The sequence below is a fragment of the Anthonomus grandis genome, chromosome 16, assembly GCF_022605725.1.
Source record: "Anthonomus grandis grandis chromosome 16, icAntGran1.3, whole genome shotgun sequence".
NCBI classification, from domain to species: domain Eukaryota; kingdom Metazoa; phylum Arthropoda; class Insecta; order Coleoptera; family Curculionidae; genus Anthonomus; species Anthonomus grandis.
In genome coordinates, this window is record NC_065561.1 from 8,386,676 (window position 1) to 8,401,977 (window position 15,302).

A 15,302-nucleotide genomic window follows, 5' to 3' on the forward strand; every position below is an offset into this window, starting at 1 on the left:
CATTGTCTTTTTGTTTGATGAAATTTCTAAGCCCAGGTATTCCTTATTAAACTGTTATTAAATTTATAAAAGACGATATGCGCACTAGTAGTTCTTTACAATAGTAAATACTGCAGCTAAGACACTGGAGATAAAACAGGAAGAGTTGATAAGAAAAAGGAAGAAAACTGCCAATTAAGTATAAAACAAACCCATATATAATTATACATAATTTCATATATAATTACTCTAGAGCTCTAGAATCTAGAGAACCATATATAATTTCTCTCAAGAGAATCCAAATATAAATAAAACAGAATGTGACACGAAATACGGGCTAAAAGAGAAATGAAGATCTAGGGGAGGGATCTAAGGGAAAATGGGACATTAGTCCATATTTATTAAAAAAAATTACCTTTTGCTTTCAAAAAATAAAGCAATTCCTTTAAAGTATATGCATAAAAAAAAGGGAAGGAAAAGGTCGCGCTTCTGCAAAGTAAAAGTTGTTAACTTTTTCTTATTTATAAAAAGAAGCATTTGCTTAAAAACTAAAGGATTTGCTTCTAAAAAAAGGAATCTAGGTTACAGCAACTTTTCTCATTTTATCATTACTTGTCCCGGCATCTTAGAGCCTGCATCTTAAAATTTGTGCATTTCATTTAATAAAATCTATTTGTAAGGGCTTGTTTAAGTGATCTTTGGTTGATTAGTTGCAGTATTGTGTTAGTTATGGCTAATGTGGTGCATTTACGTACAAGAAAATACTACAAACCAAGACGTACACCTCGTGAGTCAGATTTCAAGACGTTGTTTAGATTTGAGGAGGAAAATGTGGTGTGGTTGGCAAATTACTTTCTTGGCATGGATTTCGAATCTCGTGAAGCAGCCCAGTCACCTGTGCAGAAACTGAAAATATTTCTGCGGTATTGTATGAACCCTGGATTTCAGAGCGGAATAGCTGAAGAATTGGGTTGTTCGCAACCCACAGTGTCCAGAATATTTCATGACGTGCTAGAGCGAATTGTACAACAAGCCGGCAAATTTATCAGGTTCCCAAATACAGAAAATCAAATTATGCAGGCCAAAGAGAAATGGTTGGCCAGGTTCCGTTTTCCCACAGCTATTGGAGTTATCGACTGCACTCATATTCGTCTTGATGGAAAACCAGCCCAATTTGGAGACGAATATGTAAATCAAAAAGGTTTTGCCAGTATTAATGTACAGGTTAGATGCGACCAGAATTCTGTTATAACTAGTATAGATGCAAGTTGGCCTGGATCAGTCCATGATGCTCGTATATGGAAAAATTCGGCAGTGTGTGAAATCATGAAAAAGACAAGAAACACTATTCTTTTAGGAGACAGTGGGTATGGTATATTGTCATGTCTTATGACTCCTTACACCGACCCCCACGAGGAATATCAGAGAGTCTTTAGCAGGCTGCTTACATCAGAGCGAGTTGTGATTGAGCATACATTTGGGCAAGTAAAGCGGCGATTTCCTATCCTGAAGTATGGATGCAGATTAAAACTGACCAGCATTCCAAAAGTTATAATTGCGTGTGCTGTGTTGCACAATATAGCTAAGCAATTAAGAGATGAAGATTTTCAAGAAAATGACAAAGAAGAAGAACAGCCATTTATAGAGAATGAAAATGTAGATGCTATTTGCGCACAAGGACAAAGGCGGCGAAAGGAATTAGCTCGTCTTATTACCAATAACAATATAGCTGTATAATTAGGATTAAAACTTTCATGTAATACTATGTATATGTCGTTTACTTCAAACGTACAAAGATGTATTTACTTAAACTAAAAATAAACTTATACGTTTGAACTGGAAAAAAACGTTTAATTATTATTTTTTGTTATAAATGATACATATTACATATACGTCTATTTTTACAAGTTTTGGTAAATATTATCTCCAACAACAACATACTCTTGCGGGGCTTTTTCGTTTGATGTCTCGTTTAAATTTTTTAGCTTGGCAGAGTAATATTGTTGTTGGAGACGAGCAACTTTCAGTTGTTCAACGAAAACTAATCATTGAAGCTGGGTTGTCGTCAACTGCCTCGTCTCGTCAGACTCTTGTTTGCCCGAAGCAAAGGTAGGCTTCGGATCTAATTTTTTTTGCAGCAACCTCTTCAACCGATGTGTAGCATCGCTTTTTGTTAGCTACTACTTGAGGCATAATCATCTGATGAGCATCGTTTTCCACCATAATGTCATCCTTTGAAGTAGGTAAAGAAGGTTGACTTGCCACGCCAATTGCAAGAGCCCCTAATAAAAATATACATGCATGATAAGTACCTACAAGGTAATAATAAAGACCTGAATCTATTTCTCACCTGGTACCCGACTTAGTACAGGATTTATATCCGCATCCATAGCATTTAACATAACTTTCTCCCAGGACAAAAGACGAATGGGCTGGTTTCCTGTTTTATTTTTGTCAGTTTTATTTTTCAGTCGCGTTTTCATATTGTTCACTTTTTTTATAAAAGCTTTAATATCCATCTCCTTGCCAAATAAAGTAACGTATTCCTTAATGATATCAGTTAATGCAGCAGTTTTCTTTTTTTTCATCGCTGGAACTTCTCGACAAAAATCTCCGGAAATGCTTGGACTTTTTCAGCGATAAACATCATCTCGTTAGGGGCATCCTCGGTAACTTCCTGTTCACTATCGGTGTCAGACATTTTAAATATTTTATTCACTTTAAAATAGCTGCACAAATAAGTTAGATGGATCTTCTTTACATCAATTTGACGTGCGAACTGCTTTTGATTATGAAACAAATAAGATCAACCCCATCAGTTACAGACCACATACGCGTTGACTGCACGCTGCAAGTCATGTCTTGTCGAAATCGCTAATCTCTGTACCTTTTACTTTATTTTCCCGAAGCATTTGCTTGCAAGGAAGAGGTAGAGATTATGAATACGAATTAGAGCAAAACCTTTTACTTCTACCTAGTTATGTTTTCTGTCACGTTAATAACGTTTTAAAAAACTTTTACTTTGACAAGCCGCGATACAGTGTACTCTAAGCAAGAACGAAGATTAACTTAACTTAATATTACAAGTGATTATATAGACTAAATAATGCAAATAAAGCATGAAATACAATATAACTGAGTAAGCATATACATAAGCAAATATTATATATAGGGTGGCATAATTGTGTACATAACTCCTCCCGCCTAAGTCGAAAACAACAGGGATGGTGTGTTGTTTTTCGAGGTACCAGGGGTAGCATCTTTTTCTTCAGCTTCTTCTTTGTCTTGAAGTTCTAGTTCCTCTTCGGTAGACCTTTTCTTTTGGATAAGTGTGTAGATAGCGAAGACTATACAGCATATGGCTAGTAGGGTTCCAAGAGTTATACTAAAGCTCCAGGCTGCAGGGTGAATTCTTTCTTCTTCCTCTGGAAGGGGTTTCAAGATATTGGAGCGTTCTGCTAACGATCTGATGTGGTTGAAGTCGATTGAATCTAGTTGGATTGTTTCCTCTGGCAGCTGCATTTCCAAGTCATTAAATGTTACATCCGGTAGATGAAAAGGGTTGGATCTCAGGATATCCTCTTGATTCCAGAATTGTGATCCTAGTAAGCTTATACCGCATTTATATGGTATTTCTATTAAACTAGGTGTATCAATAAAGAATATTTGCTTGTTTTGGCACGTTTGTTGTGCTTTTATTTTGGTGCTAGCAGGAATAGCTAGAACATATTGCTGATTTATGGGATGGATAATAGGGGTAGTGACGTTAACTTTAAGCAGCTTGCAGTTTAGATTTTCTGCTTTCCTTATGAGGGACGTAGTACAGTCATCCACTTGGGGTCCTAGGACATTTTGACAGACGTATAGGTCTTCAATCAATGGGCAGGCCTCTTCTTGATATTGGTGTAGATCAGTGCCAATTATAAGGTAAGGAAGTTTGGGAATTATAATGGTTTGGTTTGTTGGAATAGCAAACAAGTGGAAAAGTTCGAAAGTTTCTTTTATAAATATAGGAAAATGAATAGCAAAAATTATTTTATCATTTGAAAAACTTACTTGAAGTCCTGTTAATTGATAATAATAATTTAAGTCGCTAAATGATATTAGTCTTTCCTCACCATAAAGGGTAGTTAGATTCAAAAATATTTGTTCTAATTGGATAGCTGAAACTACGGTACTATGTAAGGTGTTGAGTTTAGCAAACATTATCGCATCTTCTAAATTATCTAGAAAGGTAATAAAACTCTGGCAATTTATAATTAATTGACTTATAGTATTTTGAAGTTTTAAATATATAGAAAGATCATTAATTGTTTTATTCATTTGCTTTTTGAAAAGGTCAACATGATTTTTTAAAGAGTTTTGATTTTTACTTAGTGTATATATAGTGTTATTGTAACTATTAATTAGATCTTTTGTTAATGAAATTTGCATATTTATTTCTTTTTTATATGTATTTTGACTATAGCGTAATTCTTCAATTGCTTTGTCATATCTTTCTCCATCATCGGAGTCTAATGTACCAAAAAGCCATTTTGACGTTTTACCTAATATATTTACTAAGCCTCGTTTTTCACGGCTATGTGGTTTAATGTTATTAAGTTTAGTTTTGATTTCATTAATAAAGTAGCTAGCATGTTTAAGCATATCTAATGTGTTAATATGATGTAAAAGCAAAGCGTTAATAATATTTGTTTCATTACAAGCAGCAATTAAAATTCTAAAATTATCTTCTAGTTTAGTAAGCTCTATAACTAATGGTTTAATTTCTACATAATGGAGGAAAGTATGTTTACTTTCAATAATTCTCGCATTTCCTAAATGAAATGGGAATAAAGGGGATTTGATTGGGGTTATGATAGGATTAGTCGCTATCACTGTTGTCGATAATACTTGTAGGAGAACTGCGAAGCTCTTCTGAAGTGTCAGGAGGTTCATTATTTCTAGGGAAAAGAAAGTGTTTTTTAGGTTTTTGTATCATAGATTTATGTACAACTTTCTTGTTTTTAGTAATGATTTTATTACCGATATCTTCTTGAGCGTATTCTATTTTCTTACGCGCTTTATCTTTAGTTCTCGAAGCGGATTTATCTGTTACATAGATTTTTGATCCTGATGGGATATCTATAGGGGCTTCTCTATTTTTATTCTGTTTTTCATTTAAACGTAATTTAGTATTAAGAGATTGATTATAGATTTCGTCATAGATAATTTTTAATCGGTCTTTACGATCGTTAACATATTTATTTAATATGATCTCATCTGTAAGGTCAAAAGGGTCTAAAGCGTTTGGACGTCCATTTAAGACATCAAAGGGTTTTTGTTTAGTAACACTATGTACAGAGAGGTTGTAACCTGTAATCGCATAAATCATTAGTTGTTTCATTGTCGCATTTGGGAATTTAAGTTTTAAAACTCTAATGTGATCAATTAAGGTTGAATGGACTCTTTCAATAGGACTATTGCTATTTGAATTTCCGGTAGTAGTGAAATGAATTTTTATTTTGTGAAGTTTACAAAAATCAATTAATAGGGAAGTTTTAAATTCTGTGCCATTATCACAGGTAATCTGATGAGGTAGTCCATGATGACTTATAAAAATTGCTAAATTATCTAGAACTGTAATTGCGTTGCAACTAGGTTCTAAGGGGTAAGCTTGGGCGTAACGTGAAAAAACATCTATTATAGTTAGGAATTTTACGTTAGAAATCTGGAAAGTGTCCATGTGGATGGATTCTAGAGGTTCTCGAGGTGTGGGTGTTAATGAAAATTCTATTTTTGGAGGATGGCGGTCATACTTGGCTTGTTGACATATGTCACAATTGTTTATATACTGTGTGAGGTCTAATTTCATATTGGGCCAGTAATATAATTTTTTCAGTGACATCATACATTCATTAATACCTCGGTGGCAAGTTTTCTCGTGATGGTTTTTTATTAAATTCATTTGCATTTCTACATTTACTATATCGTTTAAGAATGTATTGGAGATTACTAATTTGTAAGAGTTATGTTTAAATGTTTTGGATAAGATTACTCCTATTTTATTTCCTAAATTGTCAATTTCAGATTGTTGAATATACATGCAGTGTACAACTTTAGGATCGATATATTCTCGGAAAAAGTATACGATTTCGTTTACATAGTTGCTAGTCAAAGTTAAGTGATATCTAATTTTGTTCTCAAAATGTTTTGTTTTAAAGGCACAATATTGTTTATTTGTATTGTGGGTAATTAGAACTTGACGATTGTAAGTATTTAAACAATTTTCTGTTATAGGTATATTTAATATTGGGTCATCTATTGCTGAGTGAATTGTATCTCCATTTTGTGGACGTTGGTCACGAGGGGGTAATATTTGTATATCAGAAAGAATTTTGATTTTGTTCGATTTTGGTTCTAGATCTAAAGCAGGGTTAAATAGATCTGGTAATTGGTCTAAATCATCTAAAGTAGCGTTTTCATTTGCAATGTATTGATCAATTTCTTCAGTGATGTCTCCAGGGCTTCCAAGTATAGAATCATTTTCTATCATGTTAATCTCTATTCTGGATAGAGCATCAGCATTTGTATTCTGTGTTCCTTTTTTGTATTGGACTTCATAGTCGAATTCTTCGTTATTAAGATGGGCATGTCTGATAAATTGGGTAATATCGAGATTCTTATTAGATGTAGTATAATTATTATGGGATATTTCTGGGTTTGAATTAATTGAATTGTCTAAATGAAAAAATTCGAAATTATCTTTATGATAATCTGGTGAAATTTTACAGTCAATTGGACTCATTAATTCAACAGTAATATTTTCATCTGTGTTATTCTGAATATCAACACGTGCAAAACCATTTTCTGCTGTGCAGAGCATTTCTGGTATGTATAAAGAGTCATTTATTGTTCCTTCAGGTATAATTATGTCAATAGTATCATGTGTTGTTACGGGTACCTTTGTGCTTAGGATTTCGTGGGCGTTGACCGTGATTTTAAATGTTGAGTCAGGCTCACGATATCTGAATGACAAGGTTGTAATACCGTCTGACTTTATCAGCCTTTTGTGATATAGGTCAATGTTAAACATAAATTTAGTTAATTCTCGAAGGCCTAAAATACCGTCATAATAGTTATGAAAATCATAGAGTATAAAATCAATCGAATCGTTTGTTTGCAATTCTGCAAAAGCTGGAATATTGGCTTTGTAGAGAACTTCTTTTTCTCCAACTCCGGTTTTTAATATAGATGAAAATTGATAGATTTTGTCAGGAAAATATTTTTCAGCTATGGAGGGTCGTAATATTGATGGATAACAGCCAGTATCTATTAACAGTTTAATTGGTGGGTTTTGAATTTCGATATAAGGGAGGCTATTAGTGACTTGTGTATTTACTTCGTATGTTATGTTAGGGTTTTCGAAAGGTTGGTAATAGGAAAATTTTCATTTTCTATTTGTTGGTCTGGAATAGGGAATGTATTCTCATCATAAGAATATTCTGGTTCATATTCAAAATCGTTGTAATCTGTTGATGTACAGGGGTCATTTCTATTTGTTTGGTAAGAATTTAACTGATAAGGATTTTCAGTATTATTTCCATAATAATCATCATTATCTTCACTGGGGTGGTAATTGGTTGTGACATTTTCTTCTAGATTTTTATTTTCCATTTGGAAAAGTTCTTGGGAAATGAAATTTCTTGGGCCAGATGGCTTAAAATGATTATTGGGGTGAATGTTGGAATTTGTTGGCATTGTATAAGATGTTCTGGTTGACATTGGCTCAGGTTTATCAAGGGGTGTTCGACCTGTGGGTTTGAAAACATTCTTTGGGGTACCGAAAACTTGTCGATTGGTTGGAAGAGGTCTCTGAGGCATTGGCCTAGGTTGTATTGGAACTGGACCTCGTGGGAAATTTGAATTTTGATTGAAATTCTGATAACTAGGTGGAATAAAATTCTGTCTATAGTTATGTTGTTGATAAAAATTATTATTTGGAGTTCTAAAATTATTTTGATTTGAATATTGTATATTATTATTATGATTTTTGTGTTGCGAGTTATTCTGTGAATATGCTGGTGGTTTGTGCATTAATGTTGGTTGTTTGTTATGGTTAATCGGTATAAATGGTTTGTATAAATTTTGTATATAATGGAAGTTTTCTTCCTCTGATATCATTGTCATTGCGGTTTCTATGCAATTGGGGTTTTTTAATCGAATAATACTTTGTAAGGGGTTGTTTAATCCTCTTATAAATGTTCTTAAACATATAGTATCATATTGTCTAAGATGAATAAGTTTTGTTTCAGCTGTCATATAATTATCATCAAAACTATTAATTTTTTGAGCTAAAGCACTACGCAATACTTGTAGTCTTTTTGCAAAATCTAACGGTTGTTCATTCTTATTTGGGATAGCTACAAACAAATCTTGTTCAAGGCATTCTATACTACGCTTATCGCCAAAACAATCTAATAAAGCAGTTCTAATATGTGCCCAGGATAATAATTCCATACGGCAACCTACTAATATTAGTGCACGGTCAATTAATTTCATTCTAATAGTTCTAATTAGGTAATTTTTTAAAATAGGATCTTCTTGGTTATCATACGTTTCGAATAGAAAATCTGCGGCAGAAATGAAATTATTAAGGGTATTAGAATCACCATTGTAAGGGTGAATTGTATCAACGTACATTTTTAAAAGAGTGTAATTTATAGAATTTGATCTTGTAGTAGTCATTGTGTTAGATAACTCGGATTGTTCAGTGATTGTTTCTAAATGCGAATTTTGTTGTTGTAATTTGAGAGTTCTGAAAAATTCTTCAGCTAATGCGTCAACGTTTGGTTCACTCATAGAGTAAAATAAAAATAATGTTATTAATTAAATAACATAAACTCAATTCTAAAATTAATTTTACTACTAAATTGTTTGAATCTTTCTTCCTTTACGATAAAGAGAGAGTATATTCCAATAGGATTTGCTCAAAAGAAAGTTCAATGGTAATTTCAATAATATTCAATTGATAAAGATAAATTCAAAATAAGTTTTTCAAATATGTTTCAATAAAATTTTTAAAATAACAATAATCTTAAAACTAACTTTCCACTCGCTCAATCCAAAGTAAGGGAAAGGGTTTGAAAGGAAATTGGCACTTACCTTTTTCCAATCAGATGAATCCCCGCGTCGCTAAGGTGCTGTGGTCGTGCTGCCAAATGGTGTTTCCACTGATCTCTCGTCTCAGAGCGATTCTGATAAGGTTTGATCTCAGCTTCCACGTTCGTATCAGGACCGAAGAGTTAAAACTCACGTTTTTACGATTGATCGTCTCGATGACGTGCAAATCTCAATCGAAAACTGCCCTGATCCTACCGACTGCGCCAGTTATGTTTTCTGTCACGTTAATAACGTTTTAAAAAACTTTTACTTTGACAAGCCGCGATACAGTGTACTCTAAGCAAGAACGAAGATTAACTTAACTTAATATTACAAGTGATTATATAGACTAAATAATGCAAATAAAGCATGAAATACAATATAACTGAGTAAGCATATACATAAGCAAATATTATATATAGGGTGGCATAATTGTGTACATAACTACCTTTTGCTTGTACTTTTTACTTCAAAGTAAATGCTTCAGTTTTATAAATACGGGCTATTATATTATAGAATTGCACGTTAACCCTGATCCCATGATTCGCTTAAGTAAACTGCTAAGAGAATTTGTTCTCATCAAGGTTGTTGTGGCTATTATACTTAATCGAAATACAGTATACAGGTTGGGGAATTGAATATTACGCATTGTCCAAAATAATGGCTTTCTCTCGTCGATGAGTGGTTGCTGCACTGTTGAATTTTAGTATTAAATGGTTTTATGGAGGCACATTGGCAGTACAATGTAGGAATTTGTTTTCAATTGAAAATAGACCAATTCTTTGCGAAAAACAGTTTTAATTTGATTATAAGAATTAGTGGTCTCGATCATTTCTGGATGAAATGTGATTGTAATCATCAATACCTCACGCTTATTTTTCCATTTGGAAACATACACTTTCCCCTTTCGCTGCCATTTATGCTCATCTTTCAAGCTCACCACCTCAAGCTCAACTTTTTGGTGGGATTTGAATATTTTTGGGATTTCCCCTGCGATTCGACCTAAGGGTCCCTATTGTGTGAGTTTTACGTTCAAGTAATTTGTTTGACAGTTGATATGACGCTGTTATAATAATTGTCCATGACAGCGTTATGTCCCTTGTCAAGGAAAAGTGAAAGAAGCTTAAACACTAGAGACTGTAATTTTGTCATATTGGCTTCTTCAGCTTGTTTTCATTTATAAATGTCGATGTTACCCTTTTGTCGTGCACAACTCGTAGAATTTGATTCCATATTTTGCTTTTTCCCCTTGATGTATTGCCGAAAGCTTAGCCTTCCCTTGTGAAGTAATAATGACTCATCTAGACAAGGCTTCCTCAGGAGCATAAGCATTCTGATAGTTACCAAGCAAAATCTTCAATAATTCACTTACTTTATTAAGCCTATCAGTATTATCTTTTTCGTTTGTGCAGGTGAAACATCTAAGCAACTGCTTATATCGGCGTCCCGACATGACAAAATTGATTGTTCTAGAATGTTTAGCTTTAGGGCGATTCGAGACTTTCTGACCAGTTTCTGACCATATCCATTGGTACTAGTTACAAGAAGATCCATTATTTCGTCAGTCCAAAGCGACTTGAAAACTTCAAGTGGTGCGGGTTCATGGTCAAAATGTGATTTTACACCGGCAGTAGCATGATCAAACTGAAAGTCTGGTATGTCATCATGTTTCTTCCCATTCATTACTTTCATCGGAACTGAAACCTTCCGCATTTGCTACAGTTTGATTCACGACAGGTGGTGAAGTTGGATTGCGGTTAGAATCGTCAGATAAATCAGCAGAATAACTCTCATTTGTGGGTGAATAGTCTGGGTCTCTATCATCTGATTTAGCATAGGGATCTTCCTGGCTGGTACTGTCGATCTCTCGTTCTTAATTTTCATCCCCTGACTCAGTTTCAGTTTCATCCTCTGGCTCAGTTTCAACTTCATCATAAAGACTGAGCAACCTGCGTTCTTCTTTGGGGTCCATTTTTTATAGTCTGGAACAAATATCATTATTATGTTATTATCTACTATAACAGACAGCCTTTTATCTCACAACAAAGTTATTCCAAGTAAATTTTTTTTTTATAAATAATGGCTACTCTCCAAACTCATTATATTTCAAAGATAGGCCAAACGTAAAAAATAAAAGACAAAACGCACGTTGGCGGAAAATAAAACGTAAATGGTAATAACAAAATACTGTAAAATATAATATATCCGACTAAATGTACTTACCTCTGTTTTAATCTATAATACTCAAAACATTCGCAATTATAAACGCACTTAACGACCTCACTCCGCAAACGTTACGGAATGACTGACTGCTTTAGTTAGCAGATGCGATGCAATGAGTACAGTATCTAAGAGTGGGAGACGCGGTGAATTCAAGGTCAAATAAAATGCCTTCATGGGACACTTCTCTGATAACAATCTTGATATATAGGGGACACCAATATTTACCTTTCGTGTATTCCTTATGCGAATACGCGCGATTTTCAATAGCCATACTCGTCAATACTCAGCAATACTCGTCTGCAATTGCAGACCTGTCCCTACACACCCGGCTGCAATTGCAATTGCAGCAATTGCAATTGCAGCCGGGTCAATTGCAAGACACGTCCGTCAATGTGTTAAATATGGTTCTGAATTTTGAAATATCCTTTTCTTCCTCAAGATTGTCATAAATACTACACTAAAGTGCTAAAAACCTTCAATCAAAAGGGTCCAGGAGCAACGACTGGAAGAAATGGTGTGTAGTGCCCTAGACAACATGATCAAGAGTATTTTAATTCACACCTAAAGAACAGGTAAAAACACTACATTGGTATTAGGTGTGGGATGTAAATTGGGCATCAGTGAACTGAACATTGGTAAAGAATAAATAATAGTGAAATGAAATAAATCGGACTAAAGTGTGTGAAAATGGCAAAGCTGGTAGATTTAAAAGTTTCTGAGCTAAAATAGAGCTGGAGGAAAGGGACTGCGATACGACGGGAAATAAAGCGGAATTGCGGGAGCGGCTTCGTAACGCATTACTTAAGGAAAGCGATGGCTTTGAGAGAAGATGCTGCCGCCATCTTACAAATAATATCCCTTGAAGAGCAAAAAGTCTACGACCACCTGGCAAGGCATTTGAAGTTGCGTTATGGCCAGTCACACCAGGAACATATCTACCACACGTAGTTGAAAAATCGGTGCCAAAAGTCAGGAAAGTCATTGCAAGAATATGATTTTCCAGGTTTGGTTCGACCATCATATACAAATGTCCAGGAAAGAATCATAGAACGTTTGCCACTTCAAGCGTTCCACGATAGTAAAATAAGGCAGGCCTTACTACTAGCATATTTACGAAGCATAAGCTATTAGATGAACTAATACAGGCCATTAAATTCGAAGCTGCCAAGAACATGCACAAGGGCCAAGCTGATGTCTGGCAAGTAATAAGAGGCGATTGAAGAACGTAGCCGCCAGGACCATAAGTTGGAGTGTTGGAAATGTAACAAAGCAGGTTACTTTAGAAGACACTGTCCAGAAGGCGCTACTTTGACTATTTTTAATCCAGTAAACTAAAGAAGAAGACCGTGTGTATGTATTCAGCAAAATCCAGTAAATACTACAAAGGTGTGGATGGAACCCTCCTCACTGTGCTGCTGTACACAGGTGTGATAAAGACAATTATATGACCGGATATAGTGAAACCTGCAGCGAAGGATCGGCAATCAAAATGGCGTCTACAAACAGCGACGGGAGATCGAGCAAATGTCCATGGTGAAACAAACATCATATTCACCATGGGAAAAGTTACATTTGAAATCCTGTGATTGTGGCTGAGAAGCTACAATCACAGGATGTTTGATTTGTGTAAATTGTGTAAACACAATAGAAGCTAGGGCTTCGAGTTAAGCTTTAAGCAGGGAGCCCTGAGGAAATTGTTTTGCATCGTGAAAGGCATTACAGTGTCCGAGTCCCAGCGAGATCATTTTGGAGGGATGCGTTGATCTTCAAGAAAGCAAATGGTGAAATAGTCATGTTTGAACCGGCAATGCATGACGAGGCTGTTAATCGAGGGATAACAGTCAAAAAGATCGTTGTGCGTGCTGGAAGGAGTATTTCTGTAAGGGTAAAGAATGACAATCACTATCCTGTATTATTTAAGAAGGGCACGGAATTAGCACATTGCTCAACAGTTTCAGCAATACTTCAACAAATTATGTGAAAACCAACCGGTCAGCCATTCCAAAAGAATTGGAAGAAGGAGGCTGAGGAATTTAATAGATATCAGGTCCTTAGATATCGAGATGTTTTTGATACTGGGGAGAAAGGAAGGACCAACGTAGTCCAGCACAAAATCAATACGGAAAATGCTCGTCCCATCCAGTAGCGTGAAAAGTACCTCTGGCCAAAAAGAGGAGGCTGATAATATTGTTGAGTCCATGGTCTTAACTTGACTGTACTGGTAAAGAAGAACAACGAATCGACCAGATTTTGCGTAGATTACCGACAACCTTAATAACGTGACTAAAGAACAGCTATCCTCTTCCTCGCAGTGATGTGGACATCTTGGCTGGATCAAAGATCTTTTCCACATTAGACCTGAAAAGTGGTTACTGATAAATTGAGTTGTTTCCTCAAGATCGGGAAAAGGCTAGAAAGATTATAGCAATTTAACGTGCAATGCCCCTGCCAGTTTTGAACAGCTGATAAAAACAATTTTAAGAGGTTTGTCCTGGAAGAGTTGTTTACTTTACCTTAATGACATTTGTGTGGTAGGAAAATCGGTTGAGGTTCATATGAAAAATTTAAAAGAAGTGTTTCTGAGGTTACGGACTAAAGTTGAGCCCAAAGAAATGTCATCTGTTTTAAAAGGCTATGCAATATCTGGGTCACATTGTTTTTAGTTGTGGAGTTGCGGTTGACCGGGAAAAGGTCCAGACTGTCAAAGATTCGCGAGTTTCGAAAGACAAGCGTAAGTTACGCATTCTTGGTATACACATTCAATTGGATATACATTCTTGGTATTATGCACTTACTACCGAAGCTATGTCGGAGAATTGCCAACTTTGCAAAACAGAAATGTCCAGGCTAACAAAAAAGGAATAAAAGAAAAACGCACATATTCTCAGCTATCCCTTACCTGAAGGAAAATTTGCACTGGACACTGACGCTAGCAATTCGGGCATATGAGCCGTGCTGTCCCAAATCCAGGATGGCTATTTTCAATCAGTTGTTACGAGCCACCATCGTTGATGATACTTGGAACAATGGGGACACCACTAACTTGGATAAAGGAAGGGAAGAAGCCAACTTGCGAAGAAGTTGCCAAGTATATTCCCGATGTCAAGTCATATTGGTCAGATTAAACATGAACTCTTGAGGCTAAAGATGGTTGACTACGACGGTAAAGATAAAAGAAGGCAAATTGGTATGCCTAAATGCCGGATTTCGGATTTACTAGAGGAAATCCAATTGGTATGCCTAAATGCCGGTGTGTCGGGAAAAAACCTTGTAGTAACAAAGACCCTGGGAAAAATTTTACTGGGTCAATAGGAAGACGTAAGAGACTGGTGCAGAAAATGAATTGTATGCGTGGCAAGTAATAGGCCGCAGAGAAAGCAGTAGTTCTTGATGCGTCATTACAACGTCACAGGCGTGCAAGTTCTGGTGTACTTGGGAAGTAAGTTAGGAAGTAAGGAAGAACTTGGGAAGTAAGTTGATTGTGATTTCTACAAAAGATCCAGTTGCAAGAGAGGAACCTACAGCAGATATCGACATCCTCCATCTTTGAAATCATTTCGGAACAATATGAGCTTAGGGAGGGGATAGTGTAACGATATTGGTAACACCGCCAATACAACTTGTCCTTCATCATTCCGGAATGATACAAGCGGGCACACCTCACGACATCTCTGGAGACGCATCTCTGAATCGTGTTTAGTAGTATAAGTGTGTAAATAAATCAGTTGACTATTTTCGTGCATCGATTGCATAAAAATATGATAACGGTAGAAAGTGCATAGCTGTTACAGCTGATCAGCTGTTTTTGGCAATTAATTTTGTTTGTTTTGAATCAGAGCAATTGAAGTTATTTATTTTGTTCTTTCTGTTTGCAAATCGAAATTTCAATATATTTTTTGTATTGGGTGCATGTTAGTTTTTTTTAATATTTCTAAAAATGTATATGTAACAGGAAAAAC